General features: G+C 34.2%; 1 protein-coding gene across 4 annotated transcripts in view; it reads right to left on the reverse strand.

Annotated features, from left to right (window-relative positions):
- LOC105224622 (platelet binding protein GspB) overlaps positions 1-22,688 on the reverse strand; it is a 174,879-nt gene that overhangs the window by 9,058 nt on the left and 143,133 nt on the right. For all 4 annotated transcript variants that reach the window (XR_007422437.1, XM_049453973.1, XM_049453974.1 and 1 more), the window contains one exon: positions 15,116-15,386. The gene's annotated coding sequence lies outside the window, so the exon portion shown is untranslated. The remainder of the gene's footprint in view (positions 1-15,115; positions 15,387-22,688) is intronic.

The following is a 22,688-nucleotide window of genomic DNA, read 5'->3' on the forward strand; positions in this document are numbered from 1 at the left end:
ATGTAAGCATAGGTGTGTGGACGCATATAGAGGCATATACGAGTATCATATATGGTAGTTGTAGTGATTTGATGTTCAAGCATAAACTGGGTCAGGGTCCAACTGCATATAATGCAAATTCAAAGGCATGCGAGTACAAATGTGTACATAAATATATATGTATAGAAGTATCTAGATGCACATATGTATCAATATATACATACTATGTAGAGCCATGCATAACGAGATCTGTGGCATAGCAACAGTTGCCAAATATGTTGAGACCCACATAGGAACACATATGTATGTACATTCATATGTATGTCTATAAATGTATCTGTGTAACTGTGCTTGCAACGGTGTCATGCTGTGGGCGCGTGAAAGCCTCTGCAGGCAATCACAGAGCGCATTTTGTCAAGTACAAGGATTTTGCTGAGTTGGAAAAGAAATACATATACAAACATACATACATATGTCCACACACACACAAATTGTAAGTGCTCACATACATACAAATGCATTATTTGCTCTACTTTCATGCACATACCACCCCTGTTGTCGTGTCAAAAGGGTGGGAGGCTGTCTTGCAACAACAAAACCAAAAAAAAAGTAGAACACTAGTGCAACTCTGCTTATTGTTGTTGTAGTTGCTATGCCTTTATCACTTTCACTGATTTCAACCCGATTTATATACATCCATATACATATACATATGTACATATATATTGAATAGCAAACTATAACGAGGCCATGACAACAATAGGAAAATGGCAATATGTAACAACAACAATAAACAACATGCGTTGCAATTTCCGCAATATGAAGGCTTACGTTTCCTACATACACACACACATACATCGTTACACCAGTTTTGGAGGCCGAAGGATACGGATGCGGACACAGATACGGATACGGATGTGTAAGCAACATATGCAGACCTACATAAATCAGTGCACATACTATTTGTTCGTGTAACGCCAGAAAATCAGGTCAATTCATAGTTAACTAACGAACTGAAAACTTAAATGGCACAGCATACTCGTAAGTGGGTCAACATTGGCGCACAATGGCGACCGCACGGCAACAATGTGTTGATCTAAATTGTTACTCTTGATGGACGACGTTTGATTGAAAGTAATTATGCGCACATAATAAAAGTAGGCCCAAGTCCAGACTTATTTGCACGTAAAATATTATTTATATTTATTTGTCAAGTTTTTCGTGGATATTTTCCTCTTTAAATATTAGAAGTTTATACTAAAGCTAATTCTTAATCCTTTTTTGAACCCTCGAAAATATTTAAAGATTTTGTCAACCTAGATTCCGACCTCAAGCATGCCCGACGATTGGAATTAAAGTGTGCTCTGCCTAATCCACAAAAAGAGAGACCCCACAATCTACGCTAACTACCGTGAGGTAAGCCTCCTCAACATCGTATACAAGGTTCCATCGATGATGATAATCGGTTTCACACCACGTTTACTCTATTGGACAATGCGCATTCTGAGAGATAGCATTCAGTGAACACCGAAAGCTCTATTATTGCTGTGGAGCAGATTATCGCAGAAGGCCCAAATGAGTCCATCTGCCATTTTGTGCAATGATTGTGCGGATGGACTTTGCTTTATTGATTTATGAAATGTCAAGATTGAAGCTGAATATGCAAGAATTAAAGCTTAGTTTTGGACGAATGGTTACGTTAATAAAAATTGTCGCATTTGAAGTGATGATAGTCCACAAGCCATTGTGGAGTCAACATTACATATTGGAAAAGTCACTGTTTGGTGCGCTTTACAGGCAGAGGGAAACATTAATTCACATTTCTTCAAAAATGATGCCGATCAAAATCGTACAGTGAACGCTATAGATTTCGTGCCTTAATTAGAGAATATTGATGGGGACGACCTTTGATGCCAACTAGCCGGCGCTACATGTCATACAATCAACGAAGAAATCAATTTATTGAAGAAAACTTTTTGGTCGTGGGCCTCTGTCGTGCGATTTAACATCGCTGGTTGAATTTTTGTGTGGTTATGAGAAGTCGCTAGTATTTATTCGCGCAGTTAGAGAAAAATACTTCAAAATCATTGTAATGTGTCTTACTAATAATTTGTTGAACAAGTGAACGTTGAGAGATAAAAAGACTCGTGGTCATAGAAATATGAGGATATATTGAACGATCGAAGAAAAAAATCATTAGAAAAAGAGTACAGGCTGCAGTTTGGATGAGCTGTTGCAATCTATTAAAAAATAGCATTTGTCCATATTTCCAATATTTATTTAAATATTGTAGGCAAAAATAAATTGAATAGCTGTTAAAAAAGATAAAACTTTGCTATATACATACATACTTCAGGTCATGTAAATATATACATACATATGTATATATAGTCCATATGTATAAATATTGTATATTATGCAATATTTCAACAGGTCAAGTTATGTGTATCTAAAAATACGATATTCATAATTTATTCTTGTTGTTGCAGTCAAATATGTGGGTGACCTAGTGCTCTAGTTGCAACAACGAGTTGCACAATAAACTTTGAATATGTGCACAAAACTATATATGGACAGATATATGCAAGCACATTAGAAGATATTTATGATTGTGTATTCATGGCTGCATGCCACTTATTTCCGAGGGGGGCTGACCCAATTCGCTTGGCATGAAAGCAGACTGAGCGATGGCGAAATATTGATTTTCGCAAAATTGCCTGGAATTTCGGATACATAAACATTAAGCGAAAGACAGTGAAAGTACGCAAATAGATATAAGGTATATATGTATATATATGAAAATATTTTCATGCATTTCTGTATTCAGAGCAGCATGCCCCAGATGCATGTTGTACATACATTTATTCAAGGAAGTTTAAGAAACACAAACAATGCAGGCGTTTATGACTTGAAAAGGTAAATAAGGAAACGAATGAAGGTAATCTTACACAAGTTTACACACATGCAAAGAAAAGTCGAAATTTATTTCGAATGAAATGTGTGATTTCTGGCAAGTGATATGTTGCTGTTTTATCATTTTTAACGAGATATTAATAATTTTTGAAGGTTTTTTTTTTTGAAATTGGAATTTTCTTCTTTTCGGGAAATGGATCAAACTAAGCATTACTGTACAAAATACAGCTTGTGCAAGAACTAAATCCGCTCGACCTTCTCAAGCGACATCACTTCCCTTTATGGCGTCTTGAAAAGTTCCAAGAATATCCGACCATTTCCAAGCCAAATTTTGCTCAGCGATGAGGCCCATTTCTAGCCCAATGGGTATGTAAGCAAACAAAATCGACGCATTTGGGGCGAAGAGCAACCTGAAGAGAGAAGCAGAAGCTACCATTTCATCCAGAAAAAAAACAATGGTTTGGTATGGTTTGTGGGCCGGTGGTCCATATTTCTTCAAAAATGATGCCGTTGAGAATGTTACCATCAATGATGACCGCTATCGCGCCATGTTAACTGACTATTTGATGCCTGATATTAAAGTGATCTTGGTGACATTTGGTTTCAACAAGACGGCGCCATATTTTCCTTTATTTTGCTTAAATTAATATTATAGTCCAAAAAAACAAATCGATTTTTTTCATAATTGGATAGTTTAGAAATTCAAAAATATAAAGGACTTTAAAGGATTTTTCAAAATTCAAACTGAACCGGTTAAGTCTTAACTTAAAACCTTAAGCGTGTTTTCTCGACACTACCTTTTGGATAATAAAAATACCAAATGCTTTTTTTTATATCAATTGCTATAAAACGCTGGAAATATAGGCCTCTAGACTGTAATAGCTCCTTAAAATTTCATAAAAGCCATTTATGAGGGCGCAACAGTAACAGTGTTGCATTTAGAGCTGCTAGGCGGAAACTGAAAAAGTCACGACTTAACCAAATCACACTTGTTTAAGTATTTATGAATAGATTTATTAAATGCCACAACTGCTCGCACTTCATATGTACATACATATACATATGTATGTACTTATGTAAGAACATGTCAATTAATCAACAAAAGTCTGTAATTGAGCAGCTTAAGTAATAAAGACAAGATACACTGCTTACGGACTATAACACAAGCAGTACAAAGGTCAATGCGCTCTCGTATCAAATAAATCAACTGGCTTTTAATAAATCAACAAATTAAATATACATATGTATGTATAATAAAGAGCAATAAAATTCAATGTGTGACAAGTTGAGATTAATTATACAAAAATATTTATTGTTGCTATATAAATACAAAAAATTAAACATATACATACATATATGTTTTTCTAACAATTTTTGGAAATACGTTCCATATTTAAAAATATTAATTTTTAATAACATAATTATGCCAACTAAGATCAAAATGTTACAACAATGTTACTTAACAACTCACTTTAGCAACATAAACCAAAAGCCAGCAACATTGTTGCTTCAAATGTGAATATTTAAACAGCGCCAGCAACATCCACAACATTTGTTTACAGTCACCATGTCAACACATAAACAAGTATGTAACACAATTTTTATAGTTCGTGTTATTGTTGCGTTCTCTTTTTTTTTTAGCATTTTTCCTAGTATCTTGACCTGTATACTGCTATCAAAGTATACAAAGCAAAAACAAAAATAATAACAAATAAATTAACACTTAATAAAAGCAAAAGCAAAACAAAAAGTAAAAGGTAAACACAAAAAATGAGAGCAACTGTGACAACAGCATTTAATCAGGTTTGAGTAACGTTATCAGCAACACATGCCTTAAGGCTTGCGCACGAATGCAAATACAAACAAACAAAACAAGGCAAGGTAAAGACAAAATAAACATCTGATTGACTTTGAATGAGCGCACTCTTTGTGAGAGGCTGAAAGAGAGAGAGAGAGTGAAATGTAGAGCGTAGCAAATACAAATGGGGTGAGCGTGAGCGCGCTTGCGAATTGACAAAGTTAATTGAGAAATGTTGAGAGTTGCTTGCTAAATTACAGGCAAAGTTGCCAGCCAGTGTGAGAGTTTTGCTGAAAATTAATAATTTTGTGGAAAACGAGTGGAATTAAATATTTTATATAAAATGGAAGAGTTAAAATATAACACACAAGTGAAAAGTGAACTATGCTTTCTTTGTGTTTGTATATACAGTGGCGGACAAAAGTCTACATACACCCCCTGTTTTCTTCGATGTGAGAGTACAAAAACTTTTTAGAAAAATGTGTTGATACAGTTTTATTCTAATCTTCTTTCTAATAACAACAAACTTAAAAAATCCGTTAATTAATATAAAACTACAAATTTATGGAATAAAAACTCAAATATTGTGTTGACAAAAGTCTACATACAGTACAAAAATATCTTAATTCAGTGCGAAAAACTTTATAAAATGCTAGTTATTAAGACGTTTTGGTATTTAGTTGGGTCCCCATGGGCATCTATAACTGCTTGAAGACGCCGTGGCATTGATTCTGCTAAATTTGTCAACGCTGCAGATGTAATACTGTTCCAAGGTCCCAATATGCGCTCTTAGAGTATGGCAGAGCTAGAAACTTGGTGCTTTCTAATTCTACGCTCCAAAATCTCCCAGACATGTTCAATAATATTCATATTTGGACTTTGAGGTGGTGTATTTAATGGACTTGGAGTATAATAAAGCAACCAGTCCTTAACAATTTGCGCCGCATGCATCGGATCGTTATCTTGTTGAAATATCCAACTGGAACCGAGCCCTAAATTATCCACCAAAGGCTTCAAATTATGTTCCAACAAAGACTTATTCTTATAACCGTCCATTTCACCTTCGATAAAGTCCGAATTTCTAACTCCAGAGGCCGCAACAGCTCCCCAAACCATTACGCTGCCGCCACCGAGCTTCACAATTTATACTACGTTCTTCGGTTCATGCGTGGCGTTAGTTTTCCTTCAAATTTTAGCCCTTTCATCACTACCAAAAAGGGTGAATTTAGAATCATCTGTAAATGAAACTTTTTTCCAAAAATCCATTTCCTTTTATTTGTGTTTTTTAGCGTACTTTAAACGAAGTTTCCGGTTTTTTCAGAAATAAAAGGTTTCTTCCGTGGTGTTCCACTGTGGAATCCGTTATCGTTTAGAGTTTTTTTTTATTGTTTTTGGTTGGATACTCATTTGTGATGTACTTACTATGCGTTCGGCTATATTTGGAGCATTTACTTTTGGATTTTGGTCTACCTCGTTGGGAATCAGGCTGACGTCTCTACGAGATTGTTTTTTTGGGCGTCCACTGCGCGGTTTATTTTCGTTGGAACCATTATTTTTAAAGTTTTTTAGAATTGTCTGTACTGTTGCTCGACTCAAGTTAAAAATTTTAGAAATTTCACCATATGATTTTTTTTTTCTTTCTTTTATCACCAAATTTCTTACATCAATTGATATTTCATTTCGCGGAGCCATTATAGCTATTGAAATGTTTAAACCACAACTAAATTCAATAAATATCAAACAATAAACATATTGAAGTAAAATAAAAAGGCTAACGTTACCTTACTGTTAATATTACAATGTACAAAGTAGGAGATTTGAACTGTATGTAGACTTTTGTCAAAGCAATTTTTGAGTTTTTCTTCCATAAATTTGTTGTTTTATGTTAAATAATGAATTTTTTTAGTTAATTGTTATTATAATAAATATTAGAATAAAACTGTATCAACACATTTTTCTAAAAACTTTTTGTACTCTCATATCAATGGAAATAGGGAGTGTATGTAGACTTTTGTCCGCCACTGTATTTTTATTTTAAAGGCAACGAGGAGCGTGTCTAAAGAGCTGCTTTTTATAGCTATTGTTTCCGATTTTAGTTAGGGCACGGTTTTCGGTAAGAAATTTTATTGTTTTCCTCTAATTATCTTTTCTCTACAAAATTTTGTTTTTACAGTACACACATACATATACACATATATATACTAAATTACATATTTACTACTTTGCCCTTTATGAAAATTGTAGCTTTTGTTATGTCAATACTGGCCTCATAAACTGAGAGTGAAAATCAGCTGTGCGCTGTAAAGCAAAAAGACAGAGAGAGAGAGAAACTGGGGTAAGTAATAGCTAGAAAACCAAACTGCGGTGGAGAAACCTGAGCACAGCTGGGTTAACATGTCTATGTAATAACATGTATATATGGAGATACATACAATGTAAATAAAGGTACATGTGCGTCTATTTGTTGTATAAATGGTGCAGCAGCGCAGGGGGCCACCAAAAACTTGTATTTTCGTTGAGATGTGGAAACTTTTATGTTGGGGCAACTTTATAAAACACGTGCAATGGACAAGCTGAAATGAAATATACTTTTCTATTTACGGAGATACATGCATAAGACAATGCACATGCTTACTTTTGTATCTCTTTATGTGTATGCCCAAATATTTTGATGTAAATTAATATGGAGACAAGCAGTAGAATATTTTTACATGCGCATTGGATGAATAATTTAAGTATTGGAAGAAGTTATATGTATGTCATTTATCTAATGCCTTAGCTTCAAGACAAATCAACTAACAATACGAAGTGAAAATATATTTTTAAAAGGTATATCGTCACCAAAAATGCAAAATAACGTAACATCACATTTTATAAGTCTACAGGCGAATGAAAAGTGATATAATAGAAACCACTCACATTAAAACCAAATTTGAGTTTTAAAATGGATATATGTACATTGTATATTGGTTATGAAACACTCATAATGAAACAAACATATATTAAAATATAAGTATGTATATATATGTATGTACATATATAAAAATATAAAAACCTTTTGTTATGAACCGATTAATATAAATTCTCTAAGTTAATTTACTTTACATTTGCCTGCTATAAAAGTCCAAGCTAATAGGGACGCAATAACCACTCAAGTATACATAACGAAACAAATACAAAAAAAACGTCGTAGACATTTTGTGCTGTCTGTCAGTGAGCAAACACTCAGCTAAAGCTAGTAATGCTTGTCAGCTGATTTTTGCTTTGTGTACCTTGCGAGCTTTATTTTTTATTTATTTTTTTCCTGTTACTTGCTTCTTCTGTATTCCCTACATTCATCCTCCATAGTCATAAAGTGCAATGCCAATAAGTGGCGGCTATCATTGCGATTGTTAAGTATAATTAACACACAAGTAGCTCGAGTTGACTTGGCTTTGATGGGGGGAAATTAAGGTGCACCACATCCGCATGGCTACAAAGGTTGATGGGGGAATAATTGCAAAAGTTGTGAAGTGTACAGAAATATCTACAAAGCAAGCATATATTTATGTAGAATATATGAATGATGAAAACTCATATGTCTATTGTACTTGTATATGTATTTATGCAATAGGGTGGGTTAAAAAAATTACTTTTTTTCCTTACAGTTTTCTATTTCTTTATTATTATCACATGAAATTTTCAAAGCTCGCTTCCAAATATCTTGTTTTTTTTTTATATATAAGAATTCAAGTCATAATGCTAAGTTCACTGAAGAATGAAAGGAAGGATGACTTCTTTAAGGGGTTACATGGGTTTACGGGTTTCAAAAAATCGTTATTAAATTCTACAACACCTTAAGAATATTGTCCTAAATTTTCAAGTTGATCCGAGTAATAGTTTCGAAGATACAGCCTTGAGAACTTGTGCGCTTGAGGCTAGCTACATAGGTTAAGTGCGCCGTCTTTGAACGCGTTTTTCTCGAAACTGTGTTTTTGAAGTCGGTTGGCAAGATTTCTCGAGAATTACTTAACCAATACAGTTCTTAATGACTTGATGAAGGATTTTTTTCGATTATTACTATTTAAAAAAAAAAAAAAAATGCTGCGTTATTTTCACTGAAAATTTAATTTTTTTTTGTAAAAATGTCTGCCAAAAATTCAGTTTTCAGTTTTTTTCCTTCGTCCAAGTTCTAAGTTAAGGTTTTAACTGAAACACGTTTTTTTCGCTTTAGCTGATCCTGCAAGGAGTTATCCAGTCAACGCGGGCGCATCTTTTTTTCGAGGGGTCACCGGAAATGGCGTCGTAATGGCCGAGTTTATGACATTTTTTTCCAAAAATTTTAGAATTTCTTTTTAATAGTGTATGTTTGGAAGAGTAAAAAATTCTAATAAAATATTTAAATTTTTATATGAAAAGAAAATGTTGAAAAAATGTTGTTTTTTACCCGAGGAATCCCGAGAATTTCATTAAAAAGTAATTCTTCAAATTCGATTTTCGTCTTGGGAATCTTATCTATAAAGAATTAATTTTTGCCTTACTACGGCTTAAGCTAATCTAGCGAACGGCTAAAGAAACGTGTAGTAATTTCCAAAGGACAAAATAATTGCTCATACGCAGCGGTGTATATAGCTGCCATACAAACTGAACGCTGAAAATCAAGTTCTTTCATTAAAACTTTTAATTTAATAAGATATATTCACTAAATCAGATTCGGAAAATTCCAAAGAGATTTATTATTATTTTTTTTTTCAATTAATTCGATGCGTAAATATGTATATACATAGTACATATATACATCACATAAAAGACAACTGTTCATTCAGTAGGCATCAGCACCCACGGCCATTTCTGTTCTAATAACACTGTGTTGACGTTTTTATTTTATTTCAAGTCATTCACACAAACATACATACATATGTTTTAAACAAAAAAGCAAAATCTAAAAATATATTGAATTTATACAAAGAAACGTGTGCATTTTATAGTTTTGCGAATAACGATTGAAAGCAAAAATATGTTCCTCTTTATTTCCACATTACAGAGGCAACTTACGTTGTCACCTACGCCAAGTAACTGTAAGCACGCACATACAGTACATATGTACATATGTATGTACATAAGTACGTCAATGCTGGCAAAATTAAATTTGTAATAGGCGAAATGCGTCAGAATGTCTGTCTGGACACTAACGATCGATTTTGCATACGAGCTGTAATGAGATGATATAGTGCATACATACATACTTACATATGAGTATATACACACGAGCATGAATACATTTTAGAGAAATTTTGAGGTTGCCCATCAGCAAGGGAAAAATAAAATAGAAAATAAAAACGAAAAATACATATTTGAGCAGAAGAGTAAGTACATATGTAGTAAGTAAGTATATGTACATAACTATATACATTTTTATTTACATACATATACATATATTCCAACTGAAACCACTAATCTATATAAAATTATGAAAAACGGCGAACTGCCTTGAAACATTACAAACATAAAAATATCAATCTGTTCTAAAAAAAATATTTTGGATTCAATTATTTACTAAAACTGTCCGTGAAGAGACGAAAAAAATTAAATTTTGTATCGAGTATTGCTAATTGCATGCTAATTGATCGTTTGCCAAACATAATTAGTCAAATCAAAATCTAATATTATCAATATTGCTTACAAACTGTCGAGTGGCCATAAATATTTTGATTTACATTTCGCGTTGACGTTCATAATTACACATTCACCCGCGCCCGTTAGGAGCACTTGTGACCCAGATGAAAAAAATGCAATAAATGTAATAAAAATATCGATTAACAGCATAGACATTAAAGTGTGGGTGTGTTTACATATGAACTCATATAAACGCACACACACACATAAGAGTATCATTATTATTAATAGATGTGCAAAACGAATGTGTGTGCCTTTGATCGCTGCATGCACCCTCAAACGTTCTGCAGTCACGAGCTTGAACTTGAAACAAAAATAGCAAGGAGAAACCATATACATACATATATTTTCAAACTGAAGAAAAAAGCTGTATAACGTCTGATTCATTAATATTGGATGTCCAGCCGGAGAGAAGAGGTATGGTTATGAATATTTGGACGATTTTCAGCATTATCATGCTAAATAAATTGCTTTGGTAATGAGATATATTTTGCGTAGATCTGTGTCTCAAAAATAACAATAATTCCGTTGGCAAGAGAGCTCGACATCTCTCACAAGTCCATCGAATGATTGGTGGGTATGAAACGCGTTCTTGCTCGACTTGTCCCGATAAAACTGAATTTTCTTCAAAAGAAGTAGCGTAAATAGGTTTCTTTGAACATGCTTGATCCTGCAAATTCCGATCCCACATTCATGGAGAGCATTATAACTGCAAACAAGTCAACAATCATCGGAATGGAGGAGAAAAAACGAGCCCAAACCCAAAAAAAAAAAACACGCCAACAACGCTCAATACTCAAGGTGTTGCTCATTGTTTTTTCCAATATTCGAGGTTTTGTGCATAATGAAATTGTTCCGGAGGGGCAGACGGTCAATAAGGAGTTCTATTTGTCCATATTGAGGCGTTTGCGTGAGAACATCTGTCGAAAATGGCCGGATTTGTGGAAGAACAATCCATGGATCTTACACGATGATAATGCATCATCGTATCGAGCTATGATTGTGACCGAATTTAAAGCCAAAGTAAGGAATACCATCGATAAATCATCGTATTTACCAGATTTGGCTTCGTGCGACTTTTGCTTGTTTCCCAAACTGAAATTGCTGTTCCGTGGAACCCATTTTCATTCGATCGAAAAGTTAAAACCAAATTGGCTAAGGGAGCTGAAGGCCGTTTCAATAAGTGCTTACGAAAAGTGTTTCGAGGACTGGAAAAATCATTGGCATAAGTGTATAACATCTGGTGGGGATTACTTTGAAAGCGACAAAATAAATATTGATGAATAATCCAATATTTTGTATTTTATTTACAATTTCAGGGTACTTTTTTGACACAATATATATTTTTTGCTTTTACTATGATGCTTGAACTATTTTTATATCCAAAAATTTATTAATGTGGTCTATTTGAGAACAACGTGAGACCACAACAGCAGTATTACAGCACTAAATCTTAAGCCGACTTTGGCGGTTATTTTTTCGACACTGATTTGAAAAAAAATGTATTGACGTTACTTAAATCGGTATTTTACAACCCTTTGTTATAAAGTTTGTCAACATTTTCAACTTTTTTTACTTAAAAGGAAATTAAATCCTACACGTGACACGGAAATCGGCCTTAAATTTGTTACAAAGCCACAGAAAAAGTTTAAATATTTACACTTGAGATATGTTTTTTAGAAAAGATGAAGAGGAAAAAAATTACATTCAACCGAACGGCAAGGCAAACAGCGTAGGCCAATGCTGAATTTTCAAGGCTGCCAGTTGACCAGCAGACACGCGTACACGAGCCGCATTACGGCAAACAAAGTGCACAGCAACAAAAACCAAAATATAATAAGCACGAGCTGCCAATGAAGGTTTCGAAGGCCATTGAAAACAGCTGGAAATGTGTTAAGCCGCGTTTTCCCTCCCTTGGAAATACATATTTTATCAACAGCTGAGCGACGAACGAGCCTCGACAATAATAATGACCACAATATAGGTGTTCGTTTGCTGGTGTTATATACATACACACCAATATGTTTGCGATGCGGCCGAAGTGTGTTGAATGTTCGCTAATTGCCCTCAAATGGCAAAAGGAACGTACAAATCAAAACTTAATGTACGCACATATACAGGCATACTTGTGCATATGTCTGTACGTATATATGTATAAATATACAGAAATGCGAACTAAGGCAGCGAAGAGTGTGCAAATGGGTTTGTACGTATGTATGTATGTTGTGTCTTGTGTATGTTATGGCAGGAAGTAGTCTCTGCTCGCCATTTGCTGGCAAAAACATAACCTTTTGCAAGGACAACACCAGCAAACGAACACGTTGAGGTTAAAATCCGAACCTCAGACAGTTTAGTGTGTAGTAATATGCTTATGTACATAAACCCCAGTGTGATTTTTAATAATAAGAGAATGTGGATTCATACATATGTATAGTAAGTAGATGTTTAATTCAAACTATTTAAATTAAATAACAAAATTTAGGTTATCTAAGTGCAATAATGTTTGCTTAATTGCAAAAAAATTGGTTTAATACGTTAAATTATTAATTAATAGGGATTTCGCAGTCCTCTAATTCAGTCAATTAATTTAGTCAATTAGCAATTTCATAAATCGGTAATTGATAATTAACTTTAATCAACAAATTCACTCAATTAAGTTATTGTAAAAAAAAACTACTTTTTATTTATAATTAAGAAAATTTCAGAAATTGCATTTCTAAATGTTTTCAATTTATCATATGGTGATGTAATTAACTAATTGGCTTAATTAAGCGCTTGCACCAAAACGCATTCTAATTGAATAATTATGAAATTATGGAAATTCCACCTCTAATTGTAAGTAATTAACTAATTGACGCAATTAAGCGATTATATAACTACTTCTTTTAATTGAATAATTATGAAAAATTCTGAAATTCCACCTTTAATTGCTTTCAATTTATCATATAATGATGCAATTAACTAATTGACTCAATTAATCGATTACAAAATAACTACTTCTGATTGAATAATTGGCAAATTTCAGAAATTCAACACCTAATTTTTCTCAACTTATATTATAATAAAGCAAGTATTTAATTGAATAAATTAAGAGACCGCAGAAAAATTAATTACTAATATTAATTGTATAATTAACGCATTTTATTGAATTTCCAAAATTTATTTTTGTCAATTTACGTGTACATATGTATATAATTAATAATAATTAAGCAAGTTATTAAACGACGCAATTAAGCGACTGCAGAAGAAGAAGAAATTAGTGAATTTTACAAATTTAATTTCCAATTTTTATCAATTAATAATATACACTATTAAGCAAATTATTAATTGACTCCATTAAGCGACTGTTAAAAAAACTAGTTTTATTGAACATATTTTAAATTTCAGAAATTCAATCTTTAATAGTTCTCAAACTACCACATAATAGAGAAACTAACTAATTGACTCAATGACTGTCGATAATCAACTTTTAATTGAACAATTAGCGAGTTTTAAAAATAAAATTCCGAAAATACCACTCAAATTCACTGAAAATCTTTCTTCAAACCCTGAAGTCACTATAACATTGTAAACAATTATAACATATCCTTTATGATCGCCAGATCATTAACGACAAAAAATTAGAATGACAAGTCAATCAAAGACAACAAATCCAGTTTTACATGCGTGATTCGTTTCTTTCTTGAGAGAGCAGCTGAGCAGCGATCATAACAGGGATAGCTGTCTATTGTTCGAAATTATTCGAAAACTTAAATAGTTACTACAGAAGACTTTGATTATTGCTACCAAATTAGTTACATGTTGACAAATTTTCGCAACTTTCGCCCACAATCTAGGTATTTGTATAAACCAAAACTTCAGAGCTGTCAAAATGACAATAACTTATAAATGTAAGTATGTATGTACATATGTATGCATTAAATAAACGCAATTCATTTGTTAAGCTTCTTAAGCATAATGGAAAAGTTTTATGTCTCATAACTATTGTACATTTGGATGACTCAATGACAGGTTGTTGAATAGACATTCAGGTTTTCTTACGAATGAAGAACAAGCGATGACTCAGTTACTCAGACAACTACATATGTATATACATATATATATACGAGTATGTATGTCTACATATTAAAAAAATATTTGTATACATATACATAAATATGTTTCTAATTTATAATTAAACAGCATGATGTGATTTAAGCCATGATTATATTACCAAGATTTATTGTTATATGCGCATACATGCTAACTATGCATACGAGTGGGTATACATATGCGTGAGTAATACAATTTTTATATGAAAAAAATAATTCCAACTGCAATTTTCGAAATTAATTCAGTGATATCATATTTTTCTTTATAAGAAGAAGGTCAACGGAAAACTGCGTACTTGAAATTTTGAAACTTTTTTTAAGGTTAGAAAAATATTTACTGATAATGTTTCCGTTTGCTTTGCGAATCCAAATCAATTTAAATTTTTTCACGCATAAAGAATAAAAATACATTTATAACGGTACTTAAAAACCGTATTTTATCGAAAAAAATTAATCATTTTATAATATTTATGCTAAGTCCTACATATGTTTTCCTTTTATATAGCTGTACGGTTAAAAATATACCATATTTATAACCACTATACACCGGAAACTGTAACCATATTTATTACCACTATATACCGGATACTGTATACCACATAATCGAATTGTTATTCCAAAATTTTTTAGATTTTTCAAATATTGCTTAATTGTGTTAAAAACATTTTCATCTACTCACCAAAGATGTGCTGCTAGTAAACAGTTTCCGAAATTTCTACTTTTCACTTATACTTCCGCTCACTCTCTCTCTAGAACTCTTTACTTTTGTGCAGATTACAGCAAATAATTGATTATTATTGCTGCACTTCGGCACTTCTGCAATGGCGTCTCAATCACTTTCGCTTTCAATCCGTCGACGGCGGCTGTCAAGTCCTTCAAAGACCTTTCAACCTCAAAAAACAATTACAGCTTTTTTATTGCGCATTTTTATGGATAAACTCTGTGCTTATCTGCAATGAAAATTGGGAGAGAAAATAGGATAACATTAAAATTTGCAATTTGAAAAATTTGATTGCTTAATTTAACAAAACAATTTATTATGAATGAATCCCAATGAGTACCCATAGTCGCAGTTACACTAGGCTGGTTAGAGCTTGGCTTGCTGAAGATAATATTTGAATGCTTTATGTCGCCTGTTTCCATACTTTGAGTATACATTTTAAAAATTAGTTTTCTTTTTAATTTTTATCATTAACTTGACCTAACCTCTAAAGGTGCTATAAGATACTTTAACAGCATTCAATATATACAAAACTGAGTGCCTAATGTACTATTTATATACTCTTTATAGTTAGCATATGTACGAGGGCTGTCCGATAAATAACCGACCTCAACGTGAAGCTAGCGGCACATCTGAAAAAAAAGTTTCTACTTCAAATTGTGCATATTATAATAGCTACTCGCCAAAATTTCAAAAATTTATCTTGCGCAATTATCTGTTGACAGTCATTTTTGTGAGTCTATTTCGGTGATTTCCCCAAAATGGAAAAAATTGAATATCGAGCTGTAATTAAATTTTTATTTTTGAAAGGCAATACGCCTTCACAAATCAAAGATGAGTTGGACTCTGTGTATGGTGACTCTGCACCATCGTTTACCACCGTAAAATTTTGGGCAGCTGAATTTAAACGTGGTCGCAGGAGCTTGGAAGATGATGAACGTCCTGGGCGTCCAAAAACTGTAACCACTAACGATAACATCGCAAAAGTTCATCAATTGGTACTAGACGACCGCCGGATTAAAGTTAGGGAAATAGCTGAGATTATGAAGATGCCAAAAGAAACTGTTTGTCACATATTAAACCAAGATTTGGGCATGAGAAAGCTGTCCGCGCGTTGGGTGTCGCGTTTGCTTACGCTAGACCACAAACGTGCGCGCATGAACATTTCCAGCGCTCTGTTGGCTCAGTTTAGAGGCAATAAAACCCGTTTTTGGCGCCGATTGATAACTGTAGACGAAACTTGGATTCATCATTATACGGCCGAAACAAAAATCCAATCTAAACAGTGGATTGAAAAGGGGGAACCAGCCCCAAAAAAACCGAAAGCTGTGTATTCAGCTGGGAAAGTGATGGCGAGTGTTTTTTGGGACAGCCATGGAATTATTTTTATCGACTATCTTGAAAAAGGAAAAACTATAACACGAGCATACTACGCATCATTATTGGACAAGCTAAAGGAAGAAATTTCGAAAAATCGGCCACATTTGCAAAAAGAAAGTCTTGTTCCACCAAGACAACGCACCATCTCACACCTCAACAGTCGCTATGGCGAAAATCCACGAATTGCGGTTCGAACTGCTTGACCATCCACCTTATTCACCGAATCTAGCACCAAGCGACTTTTTTTTGTTTCCTCAACTTAAAACTGCGCTCGGCGGCCAGATATTTTCGTTAAATGAGGAGGCAATCTCTTTCGTGAACTCGTATTTTGCAGACAAAGACGCCAAGTACTATTTGGAAAAGTTGCAGAGATGGGAGCATCGCTGGGAGAAGTGTGTGGAGTTACAAGGAGACTATGTAGAAAAATAAAAAAAAAATTTGAAAAAGTCGCGTGCATCATGGTTAGGTCGGTTATTTATCGGACAGCCCTCGTATAAGTAGTATTATAACACAAAAAAAATTATGTGACTATCTAACGGTTCAAGCTACTCCAACCTAACCTAACTCTTTTATTAGTTCGTAAATCATTGAAAATTACTAAAATCATTTACAAATCTACTAAAGTATCACGGCCATTTGCCATGCGGCACTGCAAAACAACTAAGTGGTGAAAATCAAATCAAAGCTCCGTTGTTAGGGTAAATATTTATTGCAAATAACAAAAGCTCATTTTGCTTATTGTGCACAAAAATTAGACTACTGCTAATGCTAGAAAAAACTGCAACATCATCTACTTTTACGCATGAAAATAGCGACTGGAAGCCGAGGTCATCGAATTGAGGTCGATTTATTTTATTTGGCACAATTAGAAAGGCACAAAGAGGCAAGCAAAGCAAAAAAAAAGAAACAAAGCTCAGCTAGAAGACACAATAAAAAGCAGAGGCGCTGTGGGCGCAATAACGAGCAAATAAAAAACTGAATTCGTGTAATTTATGTATGTATTATTGCATGTATGTATGTGTGTATGTTGGTGAGCAATTGCATTTTATAGTTCTTCCTCATAGCTTTTGATTGCCGCTGGCGAATGCGATAAAAGTGAGGAAAAGGCAGCAATTTTCACGGCATCGAAAAGGTTGCAAGAAGTGCACGCAAACAGCCGTGTACTGTTGTTGTTGTTATACACAACCAAGTGGTGAATGGCAAATTTGCTGAATTACGACGACGGACAGACAGACTGATTATGCGAAAAAACCCGTTAACTGCATTTAAGCGTGTTAATTCCAACAACACTGTGAGGACAGCACATCAACGCTGCTTTTTGTATGTTTGTATGTATGCATGTATGCATGTGTGTGTGTGTGGTGTACGTGCCACAAAAAGCAAAAATTGAAACGTAAAAAAGACGATAAAAAAGTTACAAAGCAAAACATGCACAAAACAAATTATGGCAAATGCCTTGTGCAACGCTCAATTTGGTCACTGCCACATGGCGCAAAGTGGCAACAACAGTTGCCAGTTGCAACAGCGGCTAGCGCTATTTACAAAAGTTTGATTTTTAATTTTTTTTTATGTTTTTTGGCTTAGTCAGGTCTATAAAATAGACTTAAGTTGTACACGGACTATGACTAAGTCCAAGCATATGTTGGCAGTTTGTTTTAATAGCAGCAGCAACAAGAACAGCAAAGCTTGTTGTTGGTTTTAATACAAGGTAGGCCATTTAAAGTTGACCCATTTGTTTCTAAAAAAAAAGAACAAAAGAAAACAATGTTTTTTGTTCATTTCAAAAATAATTTATTTTGGTCCAAGGGGATTTGTTTCAGCTAATATTTAAAAATTAGATCGCGTAAATGGGCACCTTTAGCTTTGACAGCTAAATGCACTCTTTTTTCGACATTTTCCATGACTTTGGCCAATGTTTCGGATGATATGGCGGCTGTTTCACGTCGAATGTTGGCTTTCAGTTGAGCTAAGGTCTTTGGCTTATTAGCGTATACCTTGGATTTCAAATAACCCCACAAATAAAAGTCTGGTGGCGTCAAATCTGGTGATCTCGGTGGCCAGTCAACTTCACCATTTTTCGATATCAATCGCCCGGGGAAAAATGGTCGCAATAAATTGATTGTTGGTCGAGCTGTATGGCATGTAGCCCCGTCCTGTTGAAACCAGAAGTTATCCATGTCATTTTCGCGAATAATGGGTATCACAAAATCCGTTATCATGGCTCGATAACGCTCACCATTGACTGTTGTCGTGGCTCCATCATCGTCTTCGAAAAAATACGGTCCGATGATCATATTCGCGCAAACACCGCACCAAACTGTTACTTTTTGGTCGTAAAGAGGCTGTTCTTCAATTAATTGAGGATTTTCGGTGGCATAAAATCGGCAATTTTGCTTGTTTACGCCTCCATTCAACGAGAAATGTGCCTCGTCTGACATGATGAGTTTTCGCCAAAAGTCAAGTTCGTTTTCAGCCATTTCGATGGCCCATTTGCCAAAATTAAGGCGTCGCGGATAATCAGCTGGGTTTAGTTTTTGTGCCATTTGAATTTTATATGGAAACATCTTCAAATCGTTATGAATTATGCGTCGGAGAGTGGTGCGAGAGATGTCTAATTCCTGAGAGCGGCGATAACTCGATGTCGATGGAGTCTCCTCAATACTGGCTCGTACAGCTTCGATATTTTCATCAGAACGTCTTGTGCGTTGTCTGGATGCATGACTGGCATTACTGAGATTACCGGTGTTCACAAATTTTGCGTATAAAGACTTAATTGTGTTCTTAACTGGAGCACTTTTCACTTTATTTTTTTTTGCGAAACGCACGTTGAGTTAACACAATTGAAAAGTTATTTTGAATATAAAGCTGAACAATTTCAGCGCGTTCTTTTGGAGTGTACTGTTCCATGGTATAAATTGTCTTCGAATGACGCTTCTAACGCGGTATGACATTAGCCGATTTGTCAGCGCTGTTAAAAGTTACAGCGTTGCCAGATGGGTCAACTTTAAATGGCCTACCCTGTATTACCTGCAACTATTGTAAGCAGTTAAATTGTTTTATTGTTGTTGGTATTGCAATATGCTTGAAATGCACAATAATTGAAAACAACTTATTTTTCATTTTGTTTATTTTTTGTTGTTGTTGTTTATTATTGTTCGAATTTTCAATGAAAGTTGTTCAATAACCGAAGCAGAGAGGGTTGTTGCTCTGAAACAGACAAAAAGTACGGTACCAGTGGAGAGGAGTCAAGTTAAGTAGGGCCGCTCTCACGACAGTCGGGTCTACGTAACAGAAACGGATCCCGATTTTTATCCTGCAAGGAATTATACACTCGGCAGTATTCTTCCAAATTACTGCTATTTTGTGCCGCACTGACCTTTTGCATCACATTTTTACTCAGGTAAGTCCACAGTTTCGCATTTCTATTGACCACTACTGCTACGTGTCCGAACAACATTTTATTTAGTTACGAAAAACCAAAAAATTGTTCGAGAATAGATTCGGCCGAACATCATAAAGCCCTCAATGAAAGTAAATATTAGATAGCTTTTATGAACAATTTTAAGTAACTCAACAACAAAGCACTTCGAAAATTCTTCGAAAATCTTACCTAAGTCGAAGTATTTATTAAAATATTGGAATCTGTCGACTCTTTCAGAATATCGAGTTGTTTTCGTTCTGCCATCTTGGAATAATAACCGATTTATTTATTGAGGTCATTTCCATTTAAAGCACAAAATATTCCCCAAATGCTGTTGAAGTAACAGACCTTGGGAGGATATTAATCAAGCTCTATTTTGATTAATAAGACTAATACTAGGTTACTAGGTAGTAATACAACTATGGATGGACCTTTGCGCTTCAACGAATTTTGTTTTCTTAGGTTTCAACTCATTTTTGGAACGCCGTTCGATCGATTGTTGGACAGTTTCATAAATCCATGTCTCGTCACTGGAAAAGATATAGGGTTCTCAGCTAGGCTATCAAGCATCTTTATCGCAACCTCCACTCGACGTCGTTTTCGCGAATGATTCAAGTCTTTGGTTCGAGTCTAGCATGGTCACCTTTTCATCCTGAAGCATTAACCCTAATGTGTTGAGTCGATCTAAAGAGATGTTTTGGGATCCCCTGCTATCTTTCGGCTGCCAACACGATGGTTCTCAGGCAATGTTTCTTTAATTTTTTCGCTGTAATCGCCATTACGCGCATGAAGCAATATTTCAATGACTTCACAGTCTTCACTGAATATTTTGTGCCAGTCAAATACTTGTGTTCGTGATAAAGTAGACCCCTCAAATCACCTCTGCAGCATTTTTAACGAATCCTTCATATTCATTTCATTGGAAATATAAAGTTTCAAGCAAACTCGCCAAGCATACACTCATTGACTTTTGGAGATCAGGAACATAAAAAAGGTTGGACCAATCTAGGTAACATGTTTTATCGATTCGAAAAGAAACAGTCTGGTTCAAATTTGATCTGATTATATTTCACTTTTGTAGGTATTTTGAATTCGGAATCAGTGTAAGAATAGCAAAATAAATATTTTGACTCATATATTTATGTAAAGGTAATTCCAGAATTATTTTGAATACAGCTCTATTTGGTTCCGAATTTTCGCTTAGTATGCGGAAAGAAGTAAATAATTTTTTGAATATTTGCAAATATGCCAGCTATTAAACAAAAAATCCGAACACGCTTATAGCGGAATGGGGTAGAACTTATAAACATCGAAGGATTATATAGAATATATTTTATTTTTCTTGAATTGAAATTATGACACCAAACCTTTCTATCATAACAAATTTATCCGAAATTTTTAAAGTCTCTTAAGTACATATTTAAATATTCGCCAGCGCGTCCATCATAAAAATTTATGGAAATTGAGATCTTATGATAATTACAGTCAGTCATTAATCGTTCACATCATTCATATATACATACATATTCAAACATATACATAAATGCATGTATGTTGTGCTCTCTAATAACATAATTTAATCTGATTTAACGTGCTTTTGCGATGCTATTATATCGTTTGCTTGTTAATTGCTAGGAAGCCAGCTTTAACTGCCTTCGGTGTGATGAAGTCGCTGGTGTTGCAGCAATGTTGCAATCATCAGTCATACATAATGGACACATCACTGAAGCATAAATAAAGCCAACAAACAACACATTTGTAACGCTTTTGTAAGCAACAAATGGGTGAACAAAACAAAAAAAAAAACAACAGCAACAAAATATGAATAAAAATTGATGAGGCAACAACTGAATTGGAGCAGTTGAACAGATAAATGAACATAGAGCAATATACGTTAGATATATGCCTTCATATGTCTGTACAAAAGTAATGGGAGTGGCATAAAACAGAAACGGAGACAAAAGCTTTAAGCTTTGAAGAGTGGCGAAACGAACGAACAACTAGTTTAAATTAAACAGAGTGGCATAATAAAATCGAGAGCGAACAGAAGGAGGAGATTAAACAAATGTATGGACATAACCGTATACTTGCTTAAATTGAGTTGAACTGGATGTTTTTTTGTTGCTTTCACCAGTTGGTTTTTTGACAGTGAAGCTTAGAGAGTAAAGTGTTGGCGAAACGAAGACGACAAAATAAGGAAAATATTTGTTTATGTGGCGCATGTGTGTTTAAATATTTAAGAAATTAAGTTTAAATTTCTATAAATCTATGTTATGCTATACTGGTCCGATCTAGACACTTCGTTTGGAGAATGTACGGTTATCTTAGACAATAATCCACGCCAAATTTCGTGACGATATCTTGTCAAATAAAGAAGTTTTCAATACAACAAATTTATTTTGATCATACGGTTTGTATGACTTCTATATGTCGTGTAGACCGATCTGAACAATTTTTTCGGAGATTGTACCATTCTTCTTCTTAATTGGCGTAGACACCGTACCATTGCTTTGAAAAATAATTCGAGCCGAATGTCATTGAAATATCTGGCCATATACAAAAGTTTTCCATACAATCACCTGATTCCAATCTTTCATTTTGTATGGTAGCTATATGCTGTAGTGATCCGATCTGACCAATTTCTTCAGAGATTACAGTGCTACTTTGTGAAATAATCCATGCCGAATTTCGTGAAGATATATCGTCAAGGAAAAAAGTTGTTCATACAAG

This window comes from Bactrocera dorsalis, chromosome 3 (genome assembly GCF_023373825.1).
Source record: "Bactrocera dorsalis isolate Fly_Bdor chromosome 3, ASM2337382v1, whole genome shotgun sequence".
In the NCBI taxonomy this organism is placed as follows: domain Eukaryota; kingdom Metazoa; phylum Arthropoda; class Insecta; order Diptera; family Tephritidae; genus Bactrocera; species Bactrocera dorsalis.